Source organism: Varroa destructor, unplaced genomic scaffold (assembly GCF_002443255.2).
Source record: "Varroa destructor unplaced genomic scaffold, Vdes_3.0 BEIS01000003.1, whole genome shotgun sequence".
NCBI classification, from domain to species: domain Eukaryota; kingdom Metazoa; phylum Arthropoda; class Arachnida; order Mesostigmata; family Varroidae; genus Varroa; species Varroa destructor.
Genome location: NW_019211456.1, coordinates 21,751,301 through 21,762,502, shown reverse-complemented (window position 1 = coordinate 21,762,502; position 11,202 = coordinate 21,751,301). Strand labels below are relative to the sequence as shown.

The 11,202-nt window shown below is 38.4% G+C and overlaps 1 long non-coding RNA gene across 1 annotated transcript; it reads left to right on the top strand.

The window, feature by feature from the left end:
- The first annotated feature begins 1,685 nt into the window (after window positions 1–1,685).
- On the top strand, window positions 1,686–9,719 carry LOC147756670 (uncharacterized). Its single transcript, XR_015325078.1, has 3 exons — window positions 1,686–1,936; window positions 8,510–8,777; window positions 9,531–9,719. It is a non-coding gene; the product is annotated as an uncharacterized LOC147756670 (long non-coding RNA).
- The last annotated feature ends 1,483 nt before the right edge of the window (window positions 9,720–11,202 follow it).

Below are 11,202 nucleotides of genomic sequence, written 5' to 3'. Positions count from 1 at the left end.
CACTCAGTTACTTACACAGCGGGACCATTGTCAAGGTTTAAAATGAACTTCACAAGACTGAAAACCTTCTCGAGTTGGCTTAGCCAAAAACATAAACATGTGACGACTGGCTTGTCTTCTCCCCCTGCCCTAAACCTGTGAGGATTTTTGTTTTAAACAGCATTTATCTGTATGCTATTATTTGGCACAAATGCAAAGCCAAAGAGGAATAATATACATAATTTGTGCACATAAGTATATATTATGTGTTTCCCTTACAATAACAAGGACGAAGTTTCTTTTTACACAATGAACACTGCTTTCCTGGTAAAGTTCGTGTAGACCTTTTCTTCTTTGTAGACGATTTGCATTTCGCTATTTATTATAGGAATGTTGCATTATAAGATGATCCATTTTAAAGATTTAGCCACCTACGTTATCCATGTCAGCTGATTACATCTCTGTCTCTAGCATTAAACGCAATACCCATGTGCTTCCACAATCTTGTTAGCTTTATTCAGCAGTTTTATTCTATAGATGGTACTCAGTTCCAATGCTGTGCTTCACTAGCGAGTAAAAAAATGCCCCGAATTCCACAGTATTCCGCGCATTACTCTTTTCTAGCTATTTCATGATAAGCTGTCATAAACACTGCACAGACGTACAGGTGCCCACGCACATATACTGGCACGCGTAGCCAGCCAGCCAGCCAGTCAGTCAGTCATCGTAACCGTCCATATAGTGAACCTGTGTGCGTCCTCATTTAAGACAACCCTTAGGAACCCTTTCATTGCGTTCTGTCTTCAAGACCTAGTCGCTTCTTTATTGAGGACTGTTTCCCGTCTCTCCTCATTGTATTCAGTCCAAAAGCAGCCTCGTAGCCGTTGTCATCGTACACCCGCGTCCCGCACTAAGTCGCGGTTTCGGAAGCAGTAACAGTGGCTATGTTATGGCCACTCCATTCGAGAACTTTTCATTCGCAAAAAGCTTGTCGGTGAGAATAAACCTCGAACTGATTCCTGTATAACTACAGCTTGATTGGCACCCAGCGAAATCATCGGTCGTTTAAGCTCTCCTCCAACAACGTGTTGTCTCTTGGCAACCGGCAAACACTGGATCACGTTAGCTGGTGCTGGTTGGCGACACCGCTGACGCACCGCAGTATGCCCCAGTTGGGGCAACCGCGCTTGGGTGCTATGACCTCCGTCCAATAGGACAGAGTAGGTAGCGTAGGGAGAAGCGGAAGGCCTTGCTCGCGTGTGATCTCATACCTGGTTGTAGCAAACATACTGCTAGTTGTTGCGTGACCTGCCTCCTGCTTTAGCGTAAAGTATATTCCCAGTTTGTCCCATTCTGCATACTGTCACCTATCTGCTACTACTCAATTTTTCTCCTATTCTTCCCCATTCTCTATTTATCTCGTGTCTATTTCCCTGCACCTTGGATGACGGGCGGGTTTTGCTTTTGCGCGTCCTCGACACTTTGCCTCCTCAGACCGCCGTTAAGTAGATGTTCGTTCTCGAACAGTTCACAGTTACATATGACGTCATTACAGTTACGCCAAAGCTAACCAACTCACCGGGAACGGCCGTAGATGGCTTTAGATTAAGCACAATAGCTTTCTTGGCTTTGTTGCGTGCGCACGTCACTTTCTGTAGGACAGTGCCATGTTTTTATGGTCTCATATGAACATATAGCTTTCTCTTTCTCACATAAACGATTATTAAAGGCTTCACAAGCATCTTGTTTGTTGAACTATTGTCACAAGCGATGGCTATAATGATCCGCACAATGCAATATATTGAGCCTGATCCTCAAAAGGTCGCAATTACTCGGAGTAATGACCTAGCATATTTGGCAAAAGGATATAACTGCTTAATTTATAATGTAATAGTCGCGCTAATGTGGGTCGCGTCATCCATCCGGACGGCATATGCATACCGGCAGGCACGTAAAAGTATGTAATCTTTCGCTCAAATGGTATGATGTACCTGTAATTTTTAACCGCACATGTATTACTTGGGTTATCATTAGCCTTATTATAATCAAGAAACCAAACCCTTGAATCTTAGTTTCTATATTTTAAAATGTGTTATAACATGTTAATAATAATTATTTTTAATATATTATTAACAATATTATAGTAGTATTGTTTCTTTAGGGGTCATATATGGATATGAGACGAGTACTCACTCTTTTACTTTGTTCGTACTCTATATAAACGGTTATAGGACAGCCTTATATTGCCAATGATTTTTTGAGTATTGGTTACTACCAAAACTAAAACATTCTTTCGTTGACGAGATCGAACTCTAGTTTTATACTTTTCTGATAATGGAAACCGGGAACGTTTATCGCTAAAGCTTCGAATACTTTTAAAGCATTACTTACAAAACTGTATAATGATTTAGAAAATGTTAAGCAGGCTTATAATGCACGTTTCTATTAAACTGACTCCGACTTGTAGCCGTTGTACATAGGTAGGTGATTGTGTAAGCGATATCTAGAAGAAGAAGAAGAAAAAAAAAGGAAAGGTATGAATCAGCAGATATACGTCACACTGTATTCTCGTCTCGTCACACAACTGTGTTCTAGTCAGCAATAGTATTGCTGGCTAGAATACAGGTTGGCAAGGGGTTTAGGAACGACCGAGTTCTGAAGGTTGTGAGTTAGCCAAAACGAATGCATCCTCAAAAAACGTTTCTTGTATACCAAACATCAACGCTATTGAAGGTCAGATGTTTGAAGTTGTCAGGGTGTGTTGAAGGTTACTGAAATCATCCCATTCTCTTTATTGTGTAAAGTTGTTCTCGTAAAAGGGGATTTACAGAAAAACGCTGAACGATTGTTTCGAACTGTTCATAAAGAAGAAAAAAAAAATGTAATACTCAATCTCTATTTAACAATAATTTTCTGTGTCTGTGAAGTGAGGAATGACAGGGAAGCTTATTTTCACTTCGTGTGTATAATAGTCGCCGAAGAAGGTACCGTACGCGGCGAAATATTGATCATTGTCCCATCATGCTACCTGCATTAGTCGCATGTACTGATTAATCTGTTTGCCTTATTGGCTCGATACCTCATTCGAGGAGGAACGAATTCATCTTTATTTAACGTTTTGCAAAAAAACAGCTTTTATGGGCCATAGCCTATACTTACAAACATTTGTGCAATGTTTTTACTCAAACGAATCTATTTTTACCTCGAGTAAAAAAAAAATACGAAAACACTTTTACTGGCAACTAGAAGCATGCACCGTACTTTGATATTGTACTTATACAGACACAATTGTTAGCTAAATATTCGAGTCGACACAAACGTACAGTGTCTATATTTAGTTTGAAGGGTGGTAAATCTAGTGTAATATGAAAATCGGTCCACGGTGTTTTAATTTAAATGTTCCTTTTTCCCCTCTCAATTGTTCTAGGTCTCTAATGCTTGCTCACTTTTATACATCATTCGAACGTGATCTTTCTCCTCCGTAGGCACCTTATATTTCGTGCAGCGAACGAACTTTAACAGTTAAAGTGAACGTATTGGAAGATAGATATTCCTTGTGAAAAAAAGTCCGTTTTCGGCACATACTCTATTTCGCTTCCGCTCCAGAATAAAATGTTGCCGAAGCAACCTAAAATAATTGTGCCGGCTACGGCGTGAACCCTATACGTGAAGGCACGACTGAAAGGTGGCTTATGAAGTTCAACAAATGAATTTCGAAACTAGAGGGTGCATCCCGTCTTAGCCTTTCGAGGTTGATCAGGATCAGCTAAAGGTACGTTTGCGGAAGCATAGCACGTAAACAACCAGTGAATTTTCTGAGAAGACAAATTGCGTTTGTAACAATATCGGCAGATATCTTAAATGAATGGGATTAATTGAAAAATTAAGAGCCGGGTGCCCCATAAATTGGGTAAAGGGTATAAGAAAACGGGGTTTCTTAATATCTTTCAACATTTAGCGGAGCTAGAGTAACAGATATCTGTACGGGACCGCCTAGAATCGAGGTAGACCTTTCTCCCAAAGAAACATAATTTGCGTTTGGTGCGGCCGAAAAAGGTTTTACGAACTTTTATGCCACGTTAGGTCTTTGCTTATAGACTAACTTCTTTCAGAAAAACAGGATGGTTAACAAGGATTTAGTTCCAATTGCACTGAGTGAAAATTATCGAGCAAAAAAGACCCAATAGATAAGGCAAAGACATCTAGGAAAATTCCAGACAACACGTAGCAAAAGTCGCTCAAACTGTCCTACGTGAGCTTAAGTGGGAGATTCCATTTATTTGCCTACACCATATTTTTAACCCCTGGCCAACGGAGTATCTTTTCTGGAGGGGAATTTTCAAGACATGTTGTCTTCAAGACATGCACAGCTTCGGAGCTATTTAGCGAATTGAAGTTTCTCAATAGGTTTTTAACCTACGCACGATTAGTAGACGAAATATGATACATGTTTAAATAATATATTGTGCTCCTTAATACTATACCTTAACTGAGTCATCAGGCATCGTATAGATCAACGATCAGAAGCTAAGCTTCTCTGTTTCGTTAGTAAGAGTCCTATTGGAACTCGTACAAGATTGATGAAAGTACTAAGCAAGGAGATCTTTGGTGAAACAACACTGTATTATTAGGACAATCGTTTCCAGATCAAACATTAAGAAAATAAAGACCACGAAAGAGGTACTCCATCTCAGTACCCAAAACGGTAGAAAGAGTTTCTGTAATTTCGAAAGCTCTGGAGCAAAAAATCATAGCTTAGAGAATTCGATCCCTGTTGGCTCAATGTAGAATTTTGGCACATACATTACGAAGCTGTAAGGGAAGCACTAGAGATGAAAAAAAAAAACAAGAAAATGTATGTCTCACAAATTGAGTCTGCACAAATGGAATCTCGTGTAGTTTACCCTAGAGACAATTTATCCCATCATCAATGAAAGAGATCTGCCCGAAGCATAGAAGAGACACGGCTCAGTGTACGCTTTCCATAAGGCAGTCGGACGAGACAATTCGGTACTAGTGCCAAATATATTTAGGTGTGAGATGACACTCATACTTGCAGTGGATATTAATTTATTATGAGATATTGCCCAAAGAGAAAATGGTTAGTGCTGTCAAAGTTTTCAAATTTCTAGAGAGCTGCCTGGAGGTGTGGCACACGTTTTAAGGAAGGCGGTAAGTGGCGTAATATATCCTATGATCTAGTTTCTCAAGGATGCCACTGGTTTACCGTTGGCAACAAGTTCTCAAGGCGTTGGTCTTAATATGTAGTAAAACGATGGAGTGCATCTAGCATATGCCAGAATACCGTTTTTTTGCATGCTATTTTACTACTAAATTTTTAATAATAATAATAATACTAAATTTTTCTCGACAATATATCTATTTATAAAAGGTATTCAAAATCCACTGAGGTGCATCTTGGCAGATGACGGCCTTCATCCGCTACTCTATGCAACGCTAGAAAAAAGCCCCAATTCATTCTGGAAGGAAGCTAATTATATCGTAGGCAAATTAGAATATGACAGACGATAAGCTATTATTCAATGTTTTTTTTTTGTTACAATTATTATTATATACAAACCTACACAGAGACGAATGTTTAAAAGGCGACGGTGCATGATCGTCGACGGTAATTGTATGGTTGCTGAATAGTTCGGGAAATATTTCTTTATGATAAAGTTAAATAAACACAATAGCTATTCAGTTAATCGGGCTCGCAAAAATATAGATATACTGCTAATAACTTTTTCTAAAAATTTCTAAGGCTAAATTTTTCGGTTTTCAGCTTTTGTGCTATCGTTGAGTACAGTTTCGCAACATAAAACAGAGTGGCTACATCAAATGTTAAATCGAAACAACCTTACATGTTCCTCAGTTTACCTTCAGGCAGAGACCAAGAGTAGAGTACCTATCACCTCTTGGTTCGTCCATATAGACTTCAACAACTACTCTATTTAGACCTATTTTCTCTTACCTTTTTAAGCCAGGATTTTTTTTTATTTCTTGGTCAGTTGTGGAGCCATAATTGAAAATTGGTGGATCATTTGTGCCTGCTAGTTATTACTTCAGGGGGTCTAACCCCAAATTTAAAGAAGACTTTTTAAGACTGACTGATGTAAGTTGAAGCCTTGAAATCGGAACAATATTAAAGAAACATGTACATTGAAAATACCTTTAGTGCTATGTGCAAAACAAAATATCCGTTGTCATTTGGATGTAGCTTAAAAGCTAATTACATCAATTCTGTTCCGAATATTGTATAAACGTAAATATATTTACAGAATATGTACACGTATACGTCCCTTCTTGCGAAATATGTCGTGTGAGATATCATTTGCTAAGACGTACTATTTTTTCTTCGTATTTTATCACGGACACGGTCATGGCCTTGTGCTCGTTCGTTCAATCTTGGGCCCAGCATTTTGTGAAGTAACTTACGTAAAACATAGGGAATTACTACGGCAACTGGCGGCTAACGACTAATAAATGTATAATGTGTAGATTTGTGAGTATTCAGTATGCGTTTCGTTAGCAAAGAAATCAGTGCTAGAAGTGACCTCACGAATACAGTATGTCTCTTGTTCTCGTTCATTACGCACGATTATTTCACTTTCATATAGTCGAAAGTATGAAGAAAATCTTCATCATGCTGAAGCCCCTGGTACCTCCCTCTCTGTACCTATCAGCCACAAAAAAAGCACTCAGCCCAACGATTTGTTCTTTATATATATAATAATATTGATTGCTACTTGATGTCTTACTAAGCGTTCGAATGAAAGTTATGAACGATATAAACCAAGCAAACGTTGATGCGTTAGGAATCCCAAAAACGTGCGCGTAACGTCAAACTATACTAAAATAACGTAAGAGTCATACTCTGAATTACTGTTCGTAGTTACAGGTCTCTGTACGCGCATCAAAATGTATATTTTCCGTATGTTTCGGATGCCAATTGGCGCCGTTCTATATACGATGTGTATATATATATACCATAATACACTGGCAACTAAACGCTGTGGAAGAATACCTCTGGTGGAACTTAATATACTGTATTTCCGGTTGAACTTCACGAGTAATTGTAACCGAAACAGTTTCCGAAACAAAACAACAATTATCAGATTGTAAGATGTTTATAAAAGTACGATTGGACCGAGCAGTTTGTCCTCGTTTGAAGTCCTACATTAGCAGAACTACGGGACGATTGAGATTCAGTTGAAGATGCTACCAGATAACATTGTATATCAGTATAATTCTAGCTCGAACCTTTTGTCACTAACAGCCATTTTCGATGCCTTAGTGGATGCAAACGATGCATCAAAACCCTGGAGCATATGGAACTTCAAATTAGCGTGTGCTATAGAAGTGTAGTATTATCGTTTATTTCCGTTCAACTTTTTGTTCTTTCGATCTTTTCTTCTATTCAAATACTTATTGGAATGAATATACATATGCGTATATTTGATAGTGTGGAAAAACGTAATTGTATTTCAGTGTGAGTTGAAAAAACCTCAGGAATGTGTATAAAATCTGTTGAAATTGTTGAAACAGAAATGCTTTTAGGCAGGGCATTAAAAAGCAAAGTTAAATAGGTCATATTATTATTGCTTTTTTTAAGGAACTCGATTTGGCTGAATACTTGGTCTGTCCAGAGAAAAGCTTAATTAAACCTAGCCTCACTCTAAGGAATAGACCTGTCGCTTCTGTCTACCATTTTTACTATTGCGCCCAGTGTTAATCCGATTGTCCGTGTAGCAATTGCCAAAGAAAAAAACGGTCCTAAGGACTAGAATATTGCTGCAAACATTATATGTTATACGAATTTTAGTGAAGTACAAGAACAGCTTCGTATTTTTCCATAGTTAGTCGAACTTTTTCTTTTGTTCGCTTTCCCCGCTAGATTACCAAACAATAATTCTAGTCGAGTGATAAATATTTCAAAATACTTTCCCTGGCCGGGTCGGAGCGTAATTAATTTTGACAACGCGCGTCTTCAACGAGACAATTTTGTTTGCTATGGCGCTTTTTCAACACTTTGAAGTAATTGGAAAAACAGTTTGGTCGAAGTACTTTTTCATGAGGCACCTTACAATGGCTGACCCTTTTTTGTGCGACTTGACGCCTCTGGAGTCGCTACTTAATCTAAAGATTAAGTGCCGTGAAGAATGTGCCTTCAATTTTTTGAAAATATATTTCTCACTATTTGTTTGAGCTAGACATATGCCTTATTTAGGGCTTAAGTCAGCATGAAGTAATCAACGAATAAATATCCCTGAGCTTAAAAACAGTTCCTATTCATATACTAATAACGTTTAGGTGAAACGTTAACCAGCGACAATGCACTTTCATTGAGAAATAATAGTATAAACTTGACTTCTTTCACAGCCAGTTCTATAAAACCTAATTAGAAACCTTAGAGCAGCTATGCGTCTACTTAAACGACAAATGGTCGTTGTCTTCGAGTTAATCTTAAGGTCCACAGAGGAAACAAGTTTTTAGCCCACACCATTAAGATGCTTACTATCTATGTTAGCGTTTCCTAGGAAACTAAGTGTCGGCGATGGAAGGGAGCAAGTCGCGATAATTGGAAATCGTTATATACCCAGCAAATATGTGCTTTGGCTCAGGCGGCGGGAATTGGCCACCAATTAGGACTCTCTAGAAAAATATTGAGGTAACAGGGTGGCAAGGAGGCCTGACTTAAATCGGGACCGCCTAGTGTTCTAAACGGGGAACTCGATTAACGATAAAAAAAAGTGCGAGACCAAAAGCCACGTTGCTCCACAAGGTAATTCAAACAGGTCAGTTTCCATTAAACACTCTTGCTTATTAGTCCAAAAAATAATTGGCAAAGTCTATTTAGCGTGCGGCTTGGTGTATAAAGTTTTAATACTGCAGATATATATGACACAAATGTAACTTCTATATATATATATAACAAGATCCATCAGATGAGTATAACTTAACAGCCATGTTTTGTAATGCTTCTAAAGTATTTTATTTATTTTTTATGTGCTTTTATTTATTACGATATTTTCTGTTTGAATAATAAGAATACAAACCCAACTTTGCGCTTTCCGCAGATGGAGGCAACATGGAATTGTGAAGTCTCCATTAGCCGAAATACGTGTGCGTAATATGAAAAGGCCCTAAAAAAAACAAGTTCGTTTTCAAGAAATATAGCCCTTTTGTTTGCTATTAGTACAGCGAACCTGAGCAAATATGCCTATACCTGAATCGTTTCTCATAAAGGATATACGGACTCACTCAAGGGTTCATAGATTTGACTCGAAAGTTTGACCTGCCATTTCTAAGCTCGTATGTTCAAAAATGTAGCCTCACATTGAATGCAACAATTGTTTTCGATCGACATAAAGCTAAATACATTAACCAAAAGAAATAGGATACAATCCAGGTCTACAAAGCTCTAAAAACGTTCATAGATTAAATATACAATCGATATTTCCAAATGGTTTTGTTATTTACAAGTTATGCTTAGCGCTGTACCATGTGTTTCCATTTCATGTTTGTTTTCTCAAAGTTCTTTTTTTCAGTGTTGATCCGTCGAAGATTGGTGAGTCACCACGCTCTCGAACTTACGATGCCCACACACCCAAATCAATTTGAAAACAATTTGGCAGTGGTACAATCAGATCGAATGGTCACCATCATGTTTCTCATTACGAACGTACAATACGGCCCTAAATGTGCGCTCCGATACGCTCAATAAAACGACATTGTAAATCAAATAACCGTAATTCACTCTCTTTGTTCAGTTCAAAAACATGTTGAGTTTGCCATACAGACGAGCAGATTCCACCAGCCAGAGCTCCGGTAGAGGTGTAACAGAAAACCGTACGAGGAAACGTATTTTTTCTAATCACTGTAAAGGTATACACTAATGCTGACATCTCATTTTTTTTTTTTGAAAATGTTCGGTGAGTACGCACAACGGTCGATGATAACCTTATAGGATCTCTTACAAATCCAACTACGATGAAGATTAAATGAGGTTAAACCAGTATCGCTGCCATTTCAAAGGAGTAGTATTGGGCAGGCTAGCGCCTTAGGCTGGTAACAAAAAACTAACCGGTTTGGTGAGTAAAATATAATTTTCTTGTGTACAGTAATTTTTATGGTAAACTAAATTTTTGCCATTTGGTTAGAAAGTGAGCTTGATTGACGACGTAGACCCTAAAGACTGAAAAATAACAGGTGTGTGTGTGTGAAATGTCTGGGAAGCAATCGCTGACGTTCTCTAGACCTTGTCTTTACCAACCTCCACAAACAAGCGAGCGCATTGCAGGCTTAAGAACTAAGAATGAAATGGAAGGATAGTGATGATCTAGACATTCCTGAAAGCACTCCGTTCTAGTATTTTTCTCACGTACATGAATTCGTTTTAGGTCGAAGTCGACGAAAGCAGGTTGGGCAGAAATAGGGATCTTCATACTCTTTGATAAAGAAACAACTGTCGTTTTCACATTAGCTGCCGCACCCACCCTCGCTGTGCTTTGTTTGCATAGTATGCTTCAAAATGGCTAGCGTTGGCTAAAGCCTATTCCAACGTTTCCTACGATAATATCCAAGCTACGACTTTATGCCATTGTTTTCCTTTCGTAGCAAACGTCCAATTTCGTTACATGCTCAGCATATCTCTTTCCCGCGTACACTGGCCAAAAACTCAAAAAAAAAAAACTTGAAGAACTCATTCTCGGTATTCGAGCAAGCAGCTTGAACATTTCAATAAAAAGCTTGTAACCTAAAAAAGACTTCTAAAAAGTTAGAAAATTTATATGAAACTGTGCTTTATGTTAACACGCAGTAACTGCGTTAAGCTTATCTTCTGCCAGAGAAAACTTTCGTCGGTGTTGAGATTATTACGTTATTCGCATGGTGATGCTTGTATTACTGGGGTGGTATGCTGATCGAGCGATACGGGTGGGTATCAAACCCGACGCAGTAGTCAACGGTCAAATTCATCGACTTGACTTCCTTAGCGGGTGTAATAGTGTAAATTCGAGTCATTTAGTACTCCACATAGCGCTGTAACAAACACCTATTTTAGGCTGAATAGGAAGACCGAACCCCCTAGAGCGAAACGCATCCGAGGACATGTGCCTAACCAAAAGACAGCCCAAAGAGCTTGTCACCGATAAATATTGAATAAGTAAGAGCACTGTTATTAATTTGATCATTATATATACAGACACAAAGGTGTAAAGA